Source organism: Argiope bruennichi, chromosome X2 (assembly GCF_947563725.1).
Source record: "Argiope bruennichi chromosome X2, qqArgBrue1.1, whole genome shotgun sequence".
Classification (NCBI taxonomy): domain Eukaryota; kingdom Metazoa; phylum Arthropoda; class Arachnida; order Araneae; family Araneidae; genus Argiope; species Argiope bruennichi.
Window position 1 is genome coordinate 57,816,418 of NC_079163.1, and position 18,117 is coordinate 57,834,534.

Here is an 18,117-nt window from a genome sequence, read left to right on the forward strand (position 1 = left end):
AAGAACTAAACATGATCCGATAAAGTAGGAGACGAAACAAGTTCTCCATTCACATTTTAAAGATATATTCAAATAGTCACACAAACCAAGAGGAAATAAAACTTAGTCAAGTTGAAAAAACAAAACAAAAACCTGATAAGTTTCAAAAAGAGATTACAAATTGAATAAGGGGGTGGGTGAGATTTACTTCTCTTGTTCTACCTTCCCGAAAAATTCTGTGGCAGAACAAAAAGCATTAAAAAAATCGGAATAAAATATCATCCTTTTATAAAACGCTACGATATTTTTAATCCAATGGATCGATGTTTAGTATTTATTTTCTAAGTAACTGTAGTCCTATAGTATACATTTTGTTTATCTAATATATAAATATGAATTTTTGTTTGTTCGTAGTTTATACGCTACCGTACTATTCATACGTTGGAGCCAAAACTTTGCCAATTTATTGCTTGCACTTGCACGAAGATTATGGACATAGTACAAATATTATATCTAATATATAAAAATGGATTTTTATTTGTTCGTATATAATGCATTGCCGTACCATTCGTCCGATTGCATTAAAAATTTGCCAACTTATTGCTTATATTTGCGCGAAGGTTATAGGCATAGTACAATTGTTATATCTAATTTATAAAAAGGAGCTTTTGTTTGGTCGTATTTTATGCTCTGTCCTACTGTTCATTCGATGGCGATAAAAATTTGCCAACTTATTGCTTATATTTGCGGGAAGGTTATAGGCATAGTACAATTGTTATATCTAATATATAAAAATGAACTTTTGTTTGGTCGTATTTTGTGCTCTGTCCTACTGTTCATTCGATGGCGATAAAAATTTGCCAACTTATTGCTTATATTTGCGGGAAGGTTATAGGCATAGTACAATTGTTATATCTAATATATAAAAATGAACTTTTGTTTGGTCGTATTTTGTGCTCTGTCCTACTGTTCATTCGATGGCGATAAAAATTTGCCAACTTATTGCTTATATTTGCGGGAAGGTTATAGGCATAGTACAATTGTTATATCTAATATATAAAAATGAACTTTTGTTTGGTCGTATTTTGTGCTCTGTCCTACTGTTCATTCGATGGCGATAAAAATTTGCCAACTTATTGCTTATATTTGCGGGAAGGTTATAGGCATAGTACAATTGTTATATCTAATATATAAAAATGAACTTTTGTTTGGTCGTATTTTGTGCTCTGTCCTACTGTTCATTCGATGGCGATAAAAATTTGCCAACTTATTGCTTATATTTGCGGGAAGGTTATAGGCATAGTACAATTGTTATATCTAATATATAAAAATGAAATTTTGTTTGGTCGTATTTTGTGCTCTGTCCTACTGTTCATTCGATGGCTATAAAATTTTGCCAACTTATTGCTTTGAACCTGGAAAATCCATTTTTTTTCGCATGGCTAGTTATATGTTTGATGCTCACGAGGCTGACAGCCCGGAAATTTATTTGCTTTTGCTGAAGACGGAAAATCAAAAAAATGTCTGCCGGAAAGTATACTTGAATAATAAAATGAAAAAAATATAATAAATATTATTTATACTTCTCCTTTATATATCATTCAATTTCATTAAATGTATTCATTGTCATTTGAAACGATATTTAAAAATTATTTCTTCTGCGACAGTAACGTACCGGGTACCAGCTAGTTTGCAATATTTCTCACACCGCAAATTTTATGTTTCAGTCCTTCAGAATGAAGTTTTAAATTTCACATTCATATTCCGAAAGAAAATTTGCCAGAATTATAGTTTCTTTTATTAGTAGATTTTTTAATGCAATGAATATTTATTTATGAAAATTATTTGATAGGAGATTAATTTTAAATTCCCCCTTAACCCACTTCTGCGCATAGATTTCGAAAATTTATTTAAAAGAAAGCATATGCTACATATGTTAAATTTATCTGAAATATGGAAGAAGATCTTTGCTTGTAACACGTCTTAATACGTTGAAATTCTAAATAAGGATTCTATCAACATATTAATTGAGATATATATAACGTAAAACACATATTTTTGAACAGTTTTGCATTCGAAGACAAAAACTTTTGAATTTTAAACTTCGCTTTATTCCATCCCGGGAAGTTTAATTTATGTACGAGCGAATTTATATACCATGAGATTCTGATAAGGATTTCTTTACAAGCGTGTGTCGATTTAGGTAAAGGGAAAATAGGTATCTTTTAATAAAAATTTGTTTAGGTTGACAGATTTTCATCTCTTCATTCGGAGTGTGGGAATTACCGATTTCAGCAGTTTTAAAGGTCGTGTAGCATTAATTTTATAAAAAAGGTGGAATTGGATCAGGAAATAAGAGAACATTTTAGAATGAAGTTAATATGGACTAAATTAAGATAAAAATTAGGAAATTAATTAGGGTTTAATTTAGATTTAGAGATATCATTACATATATATAGTAGAAAAAACCCTAGAAAAGAAGCTGTTGTTATTTTGCCTTTGTGGTGAAAGAGTTTTCTTTCTCTCTTTCATCTTTTATTTTGATATTTACTGTGTTTTTCAAAAAAGTAATTTAACTACTAAAAGTTTACTGTGTTTAGCTACTAAAAGAGAAAGCAGTTCTCTTTTAGTAGCTTTTCTTCAATATTGCCAAGAATAGCAACGGTAATAAAAATGGCGGCAATTGTTATAACAATAATGCAAATAAAAATCATGACTCCTAATTTATAAACATGTTAGTTTAGCTCTAATTAAAATCATTGCTTTTTCGCTTCTTTCAGACTTTGATATAGCTTACACGAAGGAAATTTATGTTTCTAAAACGTCTAAAACTGCGGGTTTAAAACGTGCTAGAATTGAAAACAGGGCTCATTTTAATTTACATTACGAATATTAAACTTTCATAAAGAATCTAATTCTTTGAAACTTATTTGATCCTCTACACCATGCATAAAGTGCTACGAATATCTAGAATAGCAGAATAATTCAAGCAGTGAAAGCATTTTATTCAGTGCAGCTAATACATATTAAAATGTGAAACAAAAATATAAAGTTCGCAAGGAATTTAAGCGATATTGTAAACACATTCTTTGGGGATAGTTTCCTCGTTTGAATAACAAAATTCTTATTAATTCTACTATGATATCTTTTTAAATAAAGCTTGTGAAGAAAATAAGAAATCTTAAAATAAACTTGTTGAATAAAACAAATCGTAATTTTTCTAATCGTAAATTTCCTAATTTTTATCTTAATTTAGTCCATATTAACTTCATTCTAAAATACTGAGTAGTGGAGCATTCTTATATCACTAACATGCTTGGCTTTTCAACCCTATCGCCGTCCTCTCCTGTCCGCGAAAATTTCTCCTCAGCGGTCCTCTGTTTTTCGCCGCGTTAGAACAAACAAAATTAAAAACTCAAACAAGTAAACATTTATAAATGTTTCAACGTTTAAAAGTTTTAAAATGTAGAAGAGCGCTTGAAGCGCGTTACGGCCGCCCTGTAGAAGTTTCACTGGAACGCGCTAGACGTGTTACGGACGACGAAGAGGTTAAAACCAATATTGATGAATATTATTTTTTTTTTCTTTAAAGGGATTTAATTACAGCACTTTGTTTTGAATAAGAAAAGATTTTAACTTAGAAAGTTTAAGTAAATAAAGTCTTCAAATAATTTATTTCAAAATTAGTTTTGCATATTTTATCATTTCTTCAATCTTATTCAATTACTGTTGAAAAATAATTTTAAAAATATTGAGCAATGTAGAGCAAATACTATTTTCTGTTTAAACTAATAGTTTAGGGAAAGAGTAAATCTCTGAAAATCAATAGTCCGTTTAATAAGAAGGCACAAAATAATTAAATGATCTTAAATTTTCGCTTTTTTCACATTTACAGTACACTCCCGTGTATCCTGTTCGCGACTATCCGGCCTAGTTTACTTTTACCGTAATTACATTAGGAAGGCAAGGTGTTGCTGAAACAGTCATCGATTAAGGACTTTTGAAAAGCCAAAAAACTGTAAGTTTTGACTTATCTGAGAGTTACCTTTTCATATCTATGCAATCATTTATCAGTGAAAAATAAAATCAGTTTGAGACAATTTTATTAAGGATTAGACCTTCGATTCACTTTAATGTTTTGTTTATGCTTCTTTCGTTTAAGTATGGCATTACAGGATTTTTGTTAAAGTGTGAACAATTTATATCTTTTTAACTGTCTTTTTCTCTAATAAATTCTTGAAACATGCAGTACAGTATATAAGCTACCAGTACAAAGCCTTGTTCTTTAACTCGACGCGTTACTGACAACTGCTTCTATGATTCACCGGGCCACAGCCGCGTTCACATTCTACATGACTTGAGATAAACGGAGGGCTTAGTACTCACTAAGAAGTGAGAAAATGCGTATTAATACGTTTGGTATAAAAACTCAGAGGCGCTCAATAATTTCTATTCAAGATTAGATTTCTTCAGTGGCATTTTGCTGCTACAGACAATGCACATTATGAGACCCCTCTTTAAATACAGTACACTCCCGTGTATTCGGTTCGCGACTGTCCAGCTTTCATACTATCCAGCCTAGTTTCCCTTTATCGTAATTAAATGAAGACAAAGCGTTGCATTGTCAACATTGCCAAGGCATTAGAAGAAGGTGTTAGCTACTATCCTTTTACGTGACGTCTGCAAAATACAAGTTGTGACAGGAAAAGAGTAGCGTTCTGCTCGTTGTTCATTGTTTCGTCAATGTGTAATTGACCTCAATTGTTGCCGCTGTTCCTGATTATAGCTGAACAGTACGTACAGTATTCGTTAATTGTCCTTGGGGTAGATGATTATGTGGAGATTAGAGAACTATGTTAAAATGTGAACAGTTTATATCCTGTAATTTATTTTTTCTCTAAAAAATTCTTGAAACGTGCAGTGCAGTATATAAACATATATGAACTTCCAGTACAGAGCCTTCTATTTTAACGCGACACGTTACCATCAACTGCTTCCATGATTCTCTAGGCCACGGTCGTGTTCACATTCAATGTGGCTTGAGATAAATGGAGGCCTTAGTACTCAATAAGAAGTGAGAAAATACGTATCATAACAGCGAATTATTGTATAAAAACTTTGTCTTCTGGTATTAGTGGGCAAAGAAATGAACTCATAGAACTCCGGCCTATCCAGTTTTTTTTGTTATCCGGTCTGCCCTTCCGCCACATTAGGCCGGATACTCGGAAGTGTACTATATTTTAAATTGTATAGGTTGCACGATGGAGAGAAAATGGAGTAGAATATCTGCATGTGATTTATTACTTGTTATCTGGCATAAAATACAGAATACACGAACAGAAAAATGACAGGTCAACACTCTCTCACACACACAAAAATATATATAACACTTTTCACCGTACGATATTATTCAATTAATCTGTAATTAATAAGGGTTCTAATTCCACTAACATTTTTGGCCATTTTTTTCTGTTAGACTCATGATTAAGGGGAATTATGGCATCTTCTGCAAATCAAAACATTCTAGTTGTACTTGAAATATATATCTAAAAGTATCTGTCTACCTTCAGAGACAAATTTTTGAAAATTCTTCTAATGAATTATTTCAGTTCGTTTTCGGGATCAGTGTGATTGTAAATAATGAAAAATATTGATCAGGAAATTCTATTTCAATTGAGATTCTGTAAAATGTATCAATTTGGATAAAAAGTAGTGAAAATTACAACAAAAAGTAAAACATTCTATAAAAAATTCTATTACACATATTCCAATTATTTTTATACGCAGCATATTTACAGCTATGGTGAAGGAAATAAACTAGAATCTAAGAAATATGCGTATTTTCAAAAAAATTACAGCTAATCAAGTATTTCTGCATTGAAAATTTCACATAGTTCGTTGCTGAAAATTATATTAAGCAGTTCTAAAACAAAAACTACTGAACAAAGCAATGAACAAGTTATACCCCTTGTTCATTGCCTTTAGAACACTTAAGGTAACATATATGCAAAATTTCAAGGTAATATATTAATAAGTTTTTAAGATATCAAGTTTTGCATATGAACATTTTTACGAAATCAAAGTTTTTGAAAAAATTCATTTAAAGTTTTCATTTCTCTTGAACTAAAAATGCTTTTTAAACATAAACAATGTTCAAAATCAGATGTCATTGCCAATCCTTTCGGCATAAAAACTACTCAAAACATATTTGAATACTCGTGGCTTGCTGATAGAGCATATTATAAAATGAATTATAATTCAGAGGCGTGTATTTGATAAAATGTTGGAAAACATTCAACTTCCGATTTCGTTTTCAGCTACAGTGGTTTATAAAAAAATCACATATATTGGTTTCTATTTATCGTAGAATTAAAACAAACACACATTTGGAAACACAAATATATGGATTTAAAAATAAAACAATTAAAAAAATTGTGAATTTGAACAAAAAACTGCCTTTTAAACGTAGACAGATACCTTAAGGAGTATATTGTCTGCTTGAAGAACTTTAAGAGAAAAATGCCCGACATTTGTGCTTTTGTTTGAATATAGCAGGGAAAACTGTAGCTATCAGCAGTTCATTACTATCCCACACATGGGTTTATCAATCATTAAAAAAGGAAAACAAATATAAAATCACTTATTAAAAACAATTGGTTTCACAGCATATTTACAGAAAATCTGTAATAATTGAAATTAAGAATCTAATAAGCAGTGGAATCAAATTGAGTGACATCAGAAAATATCAAATACACAGCTAAGCATATCAAACATTCAACTGCGCTTTGTTCTACGCTGTTTTTTAATGGCAACTCTTTTTCCCCTCTTGTTAAGAAAGGAAAAGAATTTAAGTGGAATCGCAACTAATTGCACTTGCCTTAGGCCATTATATAATTTTCTTTCCCTTCCTGAGACATACGAAATTTAATTACACAATTAAAGAACGTGCATTAAATGAACCTGAATTTGAAGTTGTTTGTTTATGTATTGCAACAATAACAGAATAACTTCGCTGTTATTTAGAACTATTTGACAGAGTGAATCAGAATTAATGGGCACAACTAAAGGGTTTTAGAGTATCCTATAATAATGATATTTTCATGTAGGAATATATGGACGTAAACGTAAGAAATAGAAATGAAAATTAGGAAATTACTTTCTAATAGCATAATTCTTCACTGCTAATCTTACAATTACTGACCAAAATGGTTTCTGCCAGTAGCAAAACAAATTTGGAATGCATGGCTAGCATTTTTGGGAAAAATTCATTTGAGGACGTCGACGCTCGAATATTCGGCGAGGCTGAAGTTTTGAGAGAAATATTAGGCATCTTTGAAAGAAATCCCCTGACGCTGCCGAACAGATATTACTGTTGATGAAAATATTATTTCACTGAGAAAAAAACAGTTAACAGAAAAAAAATTTATTCTTGTCTTCATATACATTTTTTTCTGCATTTGTGCTTTCCATAATATCAATACAAAAATTATTTGTTGTTAAATGCTTCTTGAAAGTTATTCTAGTTCACTGTACATATAAAGAAACCGGCAGATTAAAGAATGTTTAAATAAATGTTCACAAGATTTCAGAATAACTTATTTGAAATTTGCTTAGGCTTCGAACATAATTCACAATGGAAATGTACGGTAAATTTATTAATTCTTTGAACTAATCAATCAAAGATAAAGAAATGGCGGAGGGAAAATTTTTGGATCCGGTAGTCTCATCTAAGGAAGATTCCACATAATTCAAATCAATTGAAGCAATTTTTTTTTCCGTAAAAAACAAGATGACCTATTATCTTAACGAAAGGAACCACTAAGACAAACGTAAGAGAAACGCGGTCGACGAATTTAGGTCTTCAATGGTTACCTGTATTTTGCTGTCCCGTTTGGGAGCCAAGTCGCCAACAGGTGTGTTTATGACACAATTTCTCCCTCGACCTTAGAGGGAAAAGGGTCTGGTTTCTCTTCACGGATAAGGCCCTTCAGGGGCTGAATAGCATTGCACCTATAATTACATAAATGTTTAAATGTATTTAAATTTATAAAGTTACGCATAGATTTGAAAATAAATTTAAGAAAAATTACATGCAAATCTACGAAATATTTTCTTAAACAATGCAAATAAATAAGAAAATTCCATTTAAAATTGTCTCATCGTATATATTTTAAATAAATCATCTAGACTTTCCAAAGCATCACATCTTAGAAATTTTACAAGCACAATTTTATCGCTCAAGAAATGCTTCGTATTTTGATAATTCACTGTTATATCATATATAGCGGTACTTACTTAAATATATTTTCAGGAGAAGCATACCATTTTATCTGGTCGAAACTTTAATGCAATGCCTCGACGAAAAATAAGAAAAAACTTTTTTTTGCTGCAGACTTTTTCCTTCATGTTTACATCTCATATGCAATTAAAACTAATTTTCTTTGAACTGTAACGAGAACTGCTAATAACTATCAGTCAATTTTATATGAAGAAAAGTTGTTTAATAGTTTTCTTAAAGTGAACGTTTTAAACATGTATAGTCAGTCTTCAAACTCGATGCTAATAATATTTATTTTACACTGTTTAAAAAGGTGTTCTGTCAAAGCAATACCTAATGATGAGGATATTTTCGCTTTATTGGTTATAATACTGAATAAATGAAATGCAAAAAAATTCCAAAATTTATTTCTCAAACTCAGAAATGTATCTGTGCATACCAACTAATACTTAGTTGCTTGTTGTTTTAGGATACGTTTTGGTTTTATCGCCATTTAAACATAAAAAAAATAAAAAGCAGTTGAAAAATGATGCGAATATAATTAGTGCGTAAGTGAAAATTATCTTGATTTCGTATTGGTTTTCTAAAATTGAAATGACCATCGCATAGAGCTGATTTTTTAAACAAAGCAATAGCACTTGATCAGATAAAGTTAGTGATTTTTCCAATTTCTGAATGCTCTTTTTTTAAAAATAACATCCTATCGTAAGGAATTTCGAAGAACTTCTTTACAATAGTATGTGAGGGACTTAATTATGTGTAGAGACAAAAACTAAGCTAATTACTTTCCAAGTGGTGCAGTAAAAACTTTGTCTTAGAAACACAATTAAAAAAATGTGAATAAATATTTAAAAAAATTCTTTCCCCCAATTCTGGTAGGAAAGAGCGGAAGCAGATCTTTTTGGAAATCATTACATTATCCATGAACAAAATTTCTAAATGGAGACTAAATTGCACTATTTAGATTTTGTAATTTCTTACTGAATTTTAATAAAACAATTTTATGCCAATATTCAGAATCTGCTCCTTTAAACTGTGCGTTATTTTTTATTTGAAATTTCATAATTCAGCAATAAATTTATTCCCTGACAATGAATTTAAAATTCAACATATTATTCTTATTGAAACCTAGTTTTCAGCTCAGATATGCTCTTAACTGTTAATGCAACAATTTTGATTTTCAGCAGAAATGAAGCGGCAAAATTCTAATAAATTGAACAGAATCTGAAATTACACTTGAATCTGAAATTTACAGAAATCAAATTATCTTCTAATTTTGCAAATCTATTACTATCGCAAAAATTCAGTAAATATTTTTTTAAATTTTGTTTTAAAATTTAATCATATTATTTAACACTATTTAGGTTTGGTAAAAACATTTCAAAGTAATTTTGGGAACAATATATATTAATAAAACATTTCTATTAAAATCCTTGACATTTCTAAAATTGAATTCTATTAGAGCCACTTAACACAATATTCTGTCCAAATAGAAATTTTCGGCAACACGAAACTTCAAAAGGAATCGCATTTACAGTAAAAAATTTTGAGACTTCTTTTTTTAGGTTTATGCCGTCCCTGGGGGCACAGTCATGACTAACATCGGAGGATTGAGAATTTAAGACTGAATTCCATCGAAGATCTATTGATGTTGCTGTAAATTTGTCATAGGTCAAAAGATAGGATGGAATCCCATCTTAGATGTAATCTATAGTTCAGAAAATGATGAGACATTAATGTGTGTTTTCAAAACGGGATGCAAATCTAATTAATTCCGTTATTTACGAATATATAATAATGTACACATATATTATAAATGATCCTTTCAGGCGTTGATAAAATAAAAAAAAAGATGGTATAAATGAATGAATAATTTATATTTATTTTAAGCTTATCTTAAGATCTTGTCTCAACATTTTATTTTTGATACTGTTTTTTAATTTTAAATACATTATATTTTTCCGACCATGCCATGCTCTAGAAAAGCATGCTGACAAATGTATTTTGTGTTGCGGTTCTTCAAAGAAGTTTCATTTTCAGCACACAGTTCTTTTTCAATAGTTAGTTGAATTTCTGTGACTCTGTCATGTTTAGAAAGAGGACCTTAGATTTTTTATATTCAGAAGGGTTTTGAAATTATGAGACCTCTATCAAGAAAGAAGTTTATAATTCTGCTAAGCTTTGGTAGAGACTTTCATTATTTGACATTGAATAAGAATAATATTGAAAGATGATATTCTTGGTAAAAAATTTACCAAAATACAGTGAAGAATCTGCTACTGACTGATGCGTTCATTTACTGTCATATGGCTATATTCAATAATCAAACCTTATAATGACCATGTGCTAAATTACATTCTTATTATTTTTAATTTTGCACCAATGCTTAATTTTATGTCATTAATGGCAATATTTCCATTTGGAATAAATTAAAACTTAATATATTCAATAATATTTTTTGAAAATAATACATTATTTTTTAGTTATAATTTTAAGTAGCAAGTGAAAAATTTCAGCTGTGAAAATAGTTAAATAACTGTCTCTCATTATTATTATCCTCCATCAGAAGTCAACTGACTTGATAAAATTTACATCTAAAGATCTTGGTGGCAATCTCTGAGCAAAATGCAGCAAATGTAAAAGATAAACAAAAAAAAAGCTGTAAACATATTTAAAAATGTATTGTAAAAGCATAGCTACGTACAAAAATTGTCCTGCTGGGTATAATTATCGAATAGTATGTCGGAGATATAAATAAATTATACTAAAGAAAGTTGAAGAAACCGAATGAACACAAATCAAACTCTTGGAAATTTCATATCCTTTTAAATTATGTTATGAATCTAATTAAAACACAAAACTTTGAGGTAGACTTACGCGATTGTCCAAATATCCAGAAATTTATTATATTAAACAATATAAATTTTTAATTTCAAGGCAAATGCTGACGAATCTGATTTTAGCATTGCTTGAAATGGAGATAGTATTGGTAATCAAGTTTCATCTGTTTCGACCTGTTTTATGTTCATTATTTTTGTTTAAGTGGAAACTACTTCATCGAAAATATTCATTTTTTGCCTGTCTTAATAGGAGAGGGAAAAATTTATTTAGACTTTGGTTAAAATAAATTAAGTAATCTGATTAACCATCGCTATTTATCTATAAAGAAATATAGTGTGAATAGTCTATGTGTTGACAAACGTGGTTGATTTACTTCATTTTTCATAGCTGATACTCTTAATACTGAATAAAAGAAATTGCGGTCTAACATACCCACTAAAAACTGCCAATATCTGTTTATACAGTATTCTGTAATCTTAACTCCATAAATTTTTAAAACACTATATATTCACAAAATTATTGAAACCTTTTCTGCCATAGGGAATCGAAATATGTTACATTATATGAATATATAATGAATATGAGTAGATTTCTTTATGGTTGATAAAAAAAAGACTTTTCGAGAACTGCAATTCAAAATAAGAAGTAAATTTTCATCAGATTTAGTTTCCTACTTATTTTTTCACATACATCTTTAAAATAACAACTGGAATATAATTTTATAATGGTAGACAATATAAGTTGGGTCTGTTTCCATTTAATTTCACTTGACCACCAAAATTTTTTATTTAATATTCATAATGAAATGTAAATAGAAATGCTGTTAAGTAAAAATCCTTCTTTTGAGTTATATTTTATAATCCATAAGAAATTATTTAACATGAACCATTTTTAAAAATTAATATAAATCACATGCTTGCTCCTAGTCCCTTGTCTAAATTTCATCAAATTTCTAAATGTTTCATTCAAGGAAAATATTTAACTCCTTCACAAATATATTTTGTAACTTCCTTAAATGTATTGTGACATGCTATAAAATTAAGCAACTGATTGTTCTCTTACAGAAATTGAAAAAAATCGCCAAATAACCTAATCTAGGAGAGCGCTAAACCTACCAGCGTGACAACCTTGGTGTCTCTTCGTTTCCTTTCGAAGATCTCTTTTTTCTACAACCTTTCACACACACATTCAAGCGGTTAGTAACATCAGCGGACGAACCGTTCACTTAAACACATGAACCAGTTTGTCAACAGTTCGAAGTTTCAACAAAACGGGAACTTATTTAGAAAATAAAAGAATTAATTCTGTGATCACCATGAAGATTGTAAATAATGTTTAGAAATGGCTATGTGAATCTATCATAATATATATCCCACTTGATATAATTGTAAAGGAATAATATTGTCTTCATTTTACTTTTTAAAAAAATACGATCATTCATCAACATTATTGTGGATTAATTCTAGAATATTTAAAGAATATGTCCATCTTCGTATACTGTATCAAATTATAGAAGCAGTTTTCTACTACCAATTGAGGTAAGTGATAATGATAATAATTTTCTTCTTTAAATGAATGAATATGCTTTCTAAGTACTTAAATTATAAGTTGTTTTATAAATGGTTTGTGCCTAAGCCTTCTGTTGATTCCCAAAAATTACCACTTCAAAGTGCATTCAATGCACTGAGTTTATGAAATTTAAGAAATGACATCAAGTTTTTATTTTAAAATATATAAAATAAAATACTACAAATTCCTTCAAGGATTAAATTCTTTACTATGCCAAAGAATTTTAAATTAAGCTTAAAGCTTGAAGTGTTATTTAAATAACTAGCGATGCTTTTCTGCAATTATTTTAACTTTTAATATGATTTAATCTTACTATTTATAAAATTGATAATATACCTTTATATGATATTTTATTATAATTTTTAATCGTTGGAGTTTATTTCAATCGAATTATTCCTTATCTTAAATTGTATTGGATTCTATTAAGTGATAATGCCTAACCTTTTGGATTAAGAAGAAACAAATCTATGAAGATTAATAGATTGAATTGGAATTTTCATGTAATTACAATGACGCGAGACAGCAAGCATTAAATATGCAATAAGTCAAAACACGAGCCTTTTAGAACAAGAGAAAAGCACGAGAACAGTGTATCACATCAGTTGTTTTGAACACTATTATTTCCGAAAGAAAACCATCCATTAAAGTCAGTTAAAATCCCCATTAGAACCAAACAAGAATTCAAAATTTACCGAGTAGCGTGTAGTAGCTATAATTTTCTAAGAATCTCACTACTTCCATTGTTTACATTAATATCGTTTTCTTGGTACTTTTAATATTCATAATGATCTAATACATGCTAAAAAGTAATTTGAAATTAATGCTACAAGACTCCCTGAAATGAAATGGAAAGGAAAGAGATCATATATAAATTGTAAGTGCAAAATATAAGGCAATAGTATTTTGTAGATGAAAATTTCCAATATACAAAAATCAATTCTGGACACACTTGAATAAGCATACTAAGGCTGCAATTTAACTTATTTTGTATGCAGTAATTTAAAATTTTGTTCCTGGAAAGATTAAGAGGATGTTAAGATGTAATTTGAACATTCCAAATATCATAAAAGATGGTTTGAAGATGCTACAATCCATCCACAATAACAAATGCTATGCGTGATTAAGTAGATACGTTAAGTCTGTAAATTATCGTATTTTATGACAACCTCAGTTTTAAAGTGCTCTTAAGACAAAAATAGTTTTCCTTTAAAGTGAAAAATCAAATGTAATTTATATAATAAAAAAATCACTGAAAAATATAAGATATTTCTATTAAAACAGTATCCAATTTGTGTCTGAAGAATTATTTATTATAAAGTTATTAAATTAAAATCAACAGGATGTAAAATAAATCTTTCGTGATTTGTTTGTATGCAATCTTTCTTATTTGATTATCGCATGTTTTTTTTTCATCTTATATTTACATTCAAAGCGTGGGTCACATATTTGAACTGACTTTCATGATATCGAGCACTACCTCCCGCACCGTTGATCTCTAAAAAGAGTTAACCTAACAGATTAAATGCCTTTTTTGTAAGTATTCAAACGACTTAAGGAATAAATTGCAATATTATTCGAATTATTTACTTTACGTGATTCAGACCTTTCCCATTGTATATCAGATATTTAAAAGAATTAGGCTGAAATTATCAATCGTGACTTCATAAAAGAGATATTATATTTAGAATTTATCTTCATCTTATCAATTTAATGAAAAATTATAATTGGCTCGTACTAAATGTTGAATGGGAGATATAGCGTATATAAGCATAAATCATAATAATATGTCATTATAAAAATTCAATCAAGTTATAGCTGGAATAAAAAATATCGATAACCAATAAAAAATGCCTTTGTTATTGGATGTTTTAAAAAATTTGTCATCTTAAAATGGATGAAACAGATTAAAATAACTTATTCTAATTTTTTGTCTTCTATCCATAAAGATATAAATAATACTCATATATTTAAAAAATATAATATCTTGCATTGGCATGAATAAATTGTTATATGTTTAATTTTTATGCTTTCAATCGGCATTTGAATGAAGGAAATATTTTCCATGTTTCGTTCTTTTTATAATATAATGACGATTTGCTTAATATAACAAAAACTAACGACGGAAAAAAATGAATGCCCCTAATGCAACATATTATCATAGTCCTATTGAGAAATTCAATACATAAGTCACGACATTCTGTGTAAATATGTTTCAGCAGCAGTGACCGTTCCAATGACAAACACGGATGTTCCGTGAAACAATTTGAAGGTTTTCATTTTATTTCCTCGCATTGTGTATTTAGATAAAAGAAAATGCTATTACAAAACTAAGTATCCTTGCATCAGTAATCAAGTTACAAAAGAAAGAATATCTCTTTAATTTTGTCTCACATTTTATGAAAAATTGACTTCTTTTTTGTGGTTAAACCTCATTTTATCAATATAAAATGATCATGATATTAATATGATCCTTTCATTCATCATTTCAATGATATTCATTTTATCTTCAAATAAAACTGACTTCTGTTTTTAAAAATTCTGTTTTATCGTTTAGACTATTAATAGGGACAAAAATTAATTGAATGATTTGATTCGTTTAAGATAAAATTTTGCTTCCAAAATAATTTAGAATCGGGAAAAAAAATCACATCTAATAAATAAAGTTAGTTCTAATGTATGGATTAATGTATAATATCAATTGATTGTACTTCGTGTCTGATTGATTCAACTTCATGTATCAATTGATTGATCAAAATTGAGAAGCTAATGAAATGAATCAAGGCAATGGTTCCAGCCTTTGAAGGCATCTCCTAACGAAATGTTTTGTATTCAATTTATTTTGATTTGTAAGAAATCGACAAATGAGAAGGGCCAAATTCAAAAAAGTACATACCGTTTCCCGACCGCCATTGCTTTTTGTATGTATCCGGATTCAAGATATTGAGCATTACTCACATTCCTTATAATACACAGCTAATTTTACTTCCTAGCTTATAAATAGCTTATTCCTAGCTTATGAAACTATCCAAAATGCGGAATATTTAACATTGAAATAAAATCTAAATACCTTTATTATTATGTTTGATCTTTTGAAATATTTCAGAATAAACGGTTGTATTCAGACTAAACTGAACAAAACATTTCAGACTACTGTTTTTAAATAATTGTGAAAACTTATTCCATTGATCTATTTCACAAGTTTAAAAGTTTATCGGTTACAAAAGATTCAATGATAAATGGGCATCAGTTATCATTGATAAATGGTCATCAGTTATTATATATGCAGTTTTTTAGTAATACTGTAGAATGACTCAAGATTCTACAGAAGGGGATTAGAACATTTTTTATACCCAAGTTTACTGTAACGGCAAACAATATCACCAGTAATCCTAATTATAGTCATCATTATGAGCTACTAGATTACTCAATTACCCAGTAAAGTATATATAAGTGTTAAAATCATGAGACACTATCTTACTTCAATCCACGGTATGACTAAGGTCAAAATACGAAATGTAACTTGCCAATGTATTAACATGAGATAAATTTTGTTAGTATTGGTTATTATTTCATATGTGTGCATCTAAAAACTCTCCTGGAAACTTTCCAAAAACCTTTAGGAAATTTTCATTGACAATTTGTAGTACTAAATTTAAATTTTAGATCACCTCAAAATATTGTTTGGAATGAAATAGAAACAAAAAAGCACTGCTATAAAATTATTTTAGCACAGCAAAGATTCAAATCTCTTGAAAGAAGAATTATGATCCTAATTTTACTGCACGACAGACAATGAAACTTTTCATTTAAAGATTTGTGTTATTTGCTTTCTTTTTAAATGCTTGAAATGCTCATTAAATTTTTCTTCATAATTTATTTAATTGGCTTCGTTTCTCAGTTTAACATGTATTCAAAACGGAGATTTTCATTCCATTGTTAGTATATTTTATTATATAAGATAAATGCGTTGCTTTAATTAATCGCTTATGACAAACCTCATAAGAGATCATTTAAATATATCCAACAATCAAATTGAGTTTTAAAATATACCATAAGCAAAATTGTTTTTACATAATTTTAACTTTTTTCATTTATTTTCGAGAAAATGTTTTCAAGACAATCAGTATGTATAATCGCCCACCGGTGTCTGTAATGTTTGGCCAAATTAAAAGTATTCCCGCCCATTTGATCTGTGTCATTATTGAAAACATTAAATCAAACTTCTGTTTTGGCTTCAATCCACCAATTTTTTTTTAATATGTAAAATGAAAGATTTTTCTATGTGCGAATAAAGCTAAGTATGAATAAAAATTAGTTATGATATCTTAAACTTTAATATATTAGCATTTTTTATCCTGGATTTTAACAAAGGTCAATGAGCTGAGGTCCGTAATTTTTATATTATATTATATTGATACATTGTATTCTCATTTCAAGGCCAGTTAGAAGTTGTTGCTAATGTTTATTCTGTTTTTGACAATGCATCTTTTCCTGTTAGTGAATCATTATTTGTTTCAATTCTATTTTAGTGATTCGTTTTGATTTGAATGTTCATGAACATTTACTATAGAGGAGGTCCCATTGTAGGAAACAAAGCTTAGCAAGAGAAAGAATTTCACGATAGAGGGCGAGATGAAGTCGAATTACATTTAATCAGATCTGAGATATTAGGAAAATAACAACCCATCTAGATGGAATTTCTTCTATTTAATCAAGAACAATGTAATTCATTTGAAATTTTGCATTTTATCTCACAGCAAAGATAAAACTTTTGATTTATGTGATATTTCACGTAGTTTGCTGATCCATTGCGTCCTAGATTTCAATCGTATTCTTGCTGCCGTTAGTATTCATACAAATAATTTATTCTTTCTTAGATTTGCTACAGGTGGTACACATTTATGCGACACCGCAATATGAATAGGAATGTAAGATCTAAGTTTCAGTTAAAAACACTACGTTTCGAAAGGGATGTTATCCTAAAAATAAATACTTAAACTGTGAAAAAAAGTAATTACGGGACGTCTAACGCTAAAAAAATATTTATTTTTAATTTCCAAGATTACTTTATATTGCATATCAATGTCGTCGAATTTTCTCACTGAAGAGAATATTTTATGTTTCAAATCAGTATTAAAACTTAGCATCATCGATATTCCTGAAAACGAGTTTAATTTTTCTAGTTTATTTTAACAATAATCTGCTCTGTTTTGGTTTATTCCAAAATATATATTGAGTTACTTTACCTGAAGAGGAATATACTATCGTATCGAGAACACACAATTTTAACAAAAATATAACAACAAAAATCAAACATATTAGGGAAATAAACCTATTATATTAACATTTTCGGCATTTAAACCGATATTTTCTACCATTTTTATTCACTTCAATTATTGAAATGTTTTACAAGTTTTTGAATAATTAGTTTCATTACTTAAAACAATAAA

At 28.9% G+C, this 18,117-nt stretch overlaps 2 protein-coding genes across 7 annotated transcripts in view; one reads left to right on the forward strand and one right to left on the reverse strand.

Moving 5' to 3' along the window:
* Window positions 1-18,117, reverse strand: part of LOC129960164 (uncharacterized) — a 155,795-nt gene that overhangs the window by 48,990 nt on the left and 88,688 nt on the right. For 4 of the 6 annotated variants that reach the window (XM_056073360.1, XM_056073357.1, XM_056073356.1 and 1 more), the window contains one exon: window positions 7,852-7,989. The exons of the other annotated variants lie outside the window; for them this stretch is intronic. The gene's annotated coding sequence lies outside the window, so the exon portion shown is untranslated. The remainder of the gene's footprint in view (window positions 1-7,851; window positions 7,990-18,117) is intronic. 6 annotated transcript variants of the gene reach the window in all.
* The window catches only part of LOC129960167 (serine proteinase stubble-like), a 54,437-nt gene continuing 48,603 nt past the window's right edge, over window positions 12,284-18,117 (forward strand). The window contains exon 1 of the mRNA XM_056073364.1: window positions 12,284-12,636. The gene's annotated coding sequence lies outside the window, so the exon portion shown is untranslated. The remainder of the gene's footprint in view (window positions 12,637-18,117) is intronic.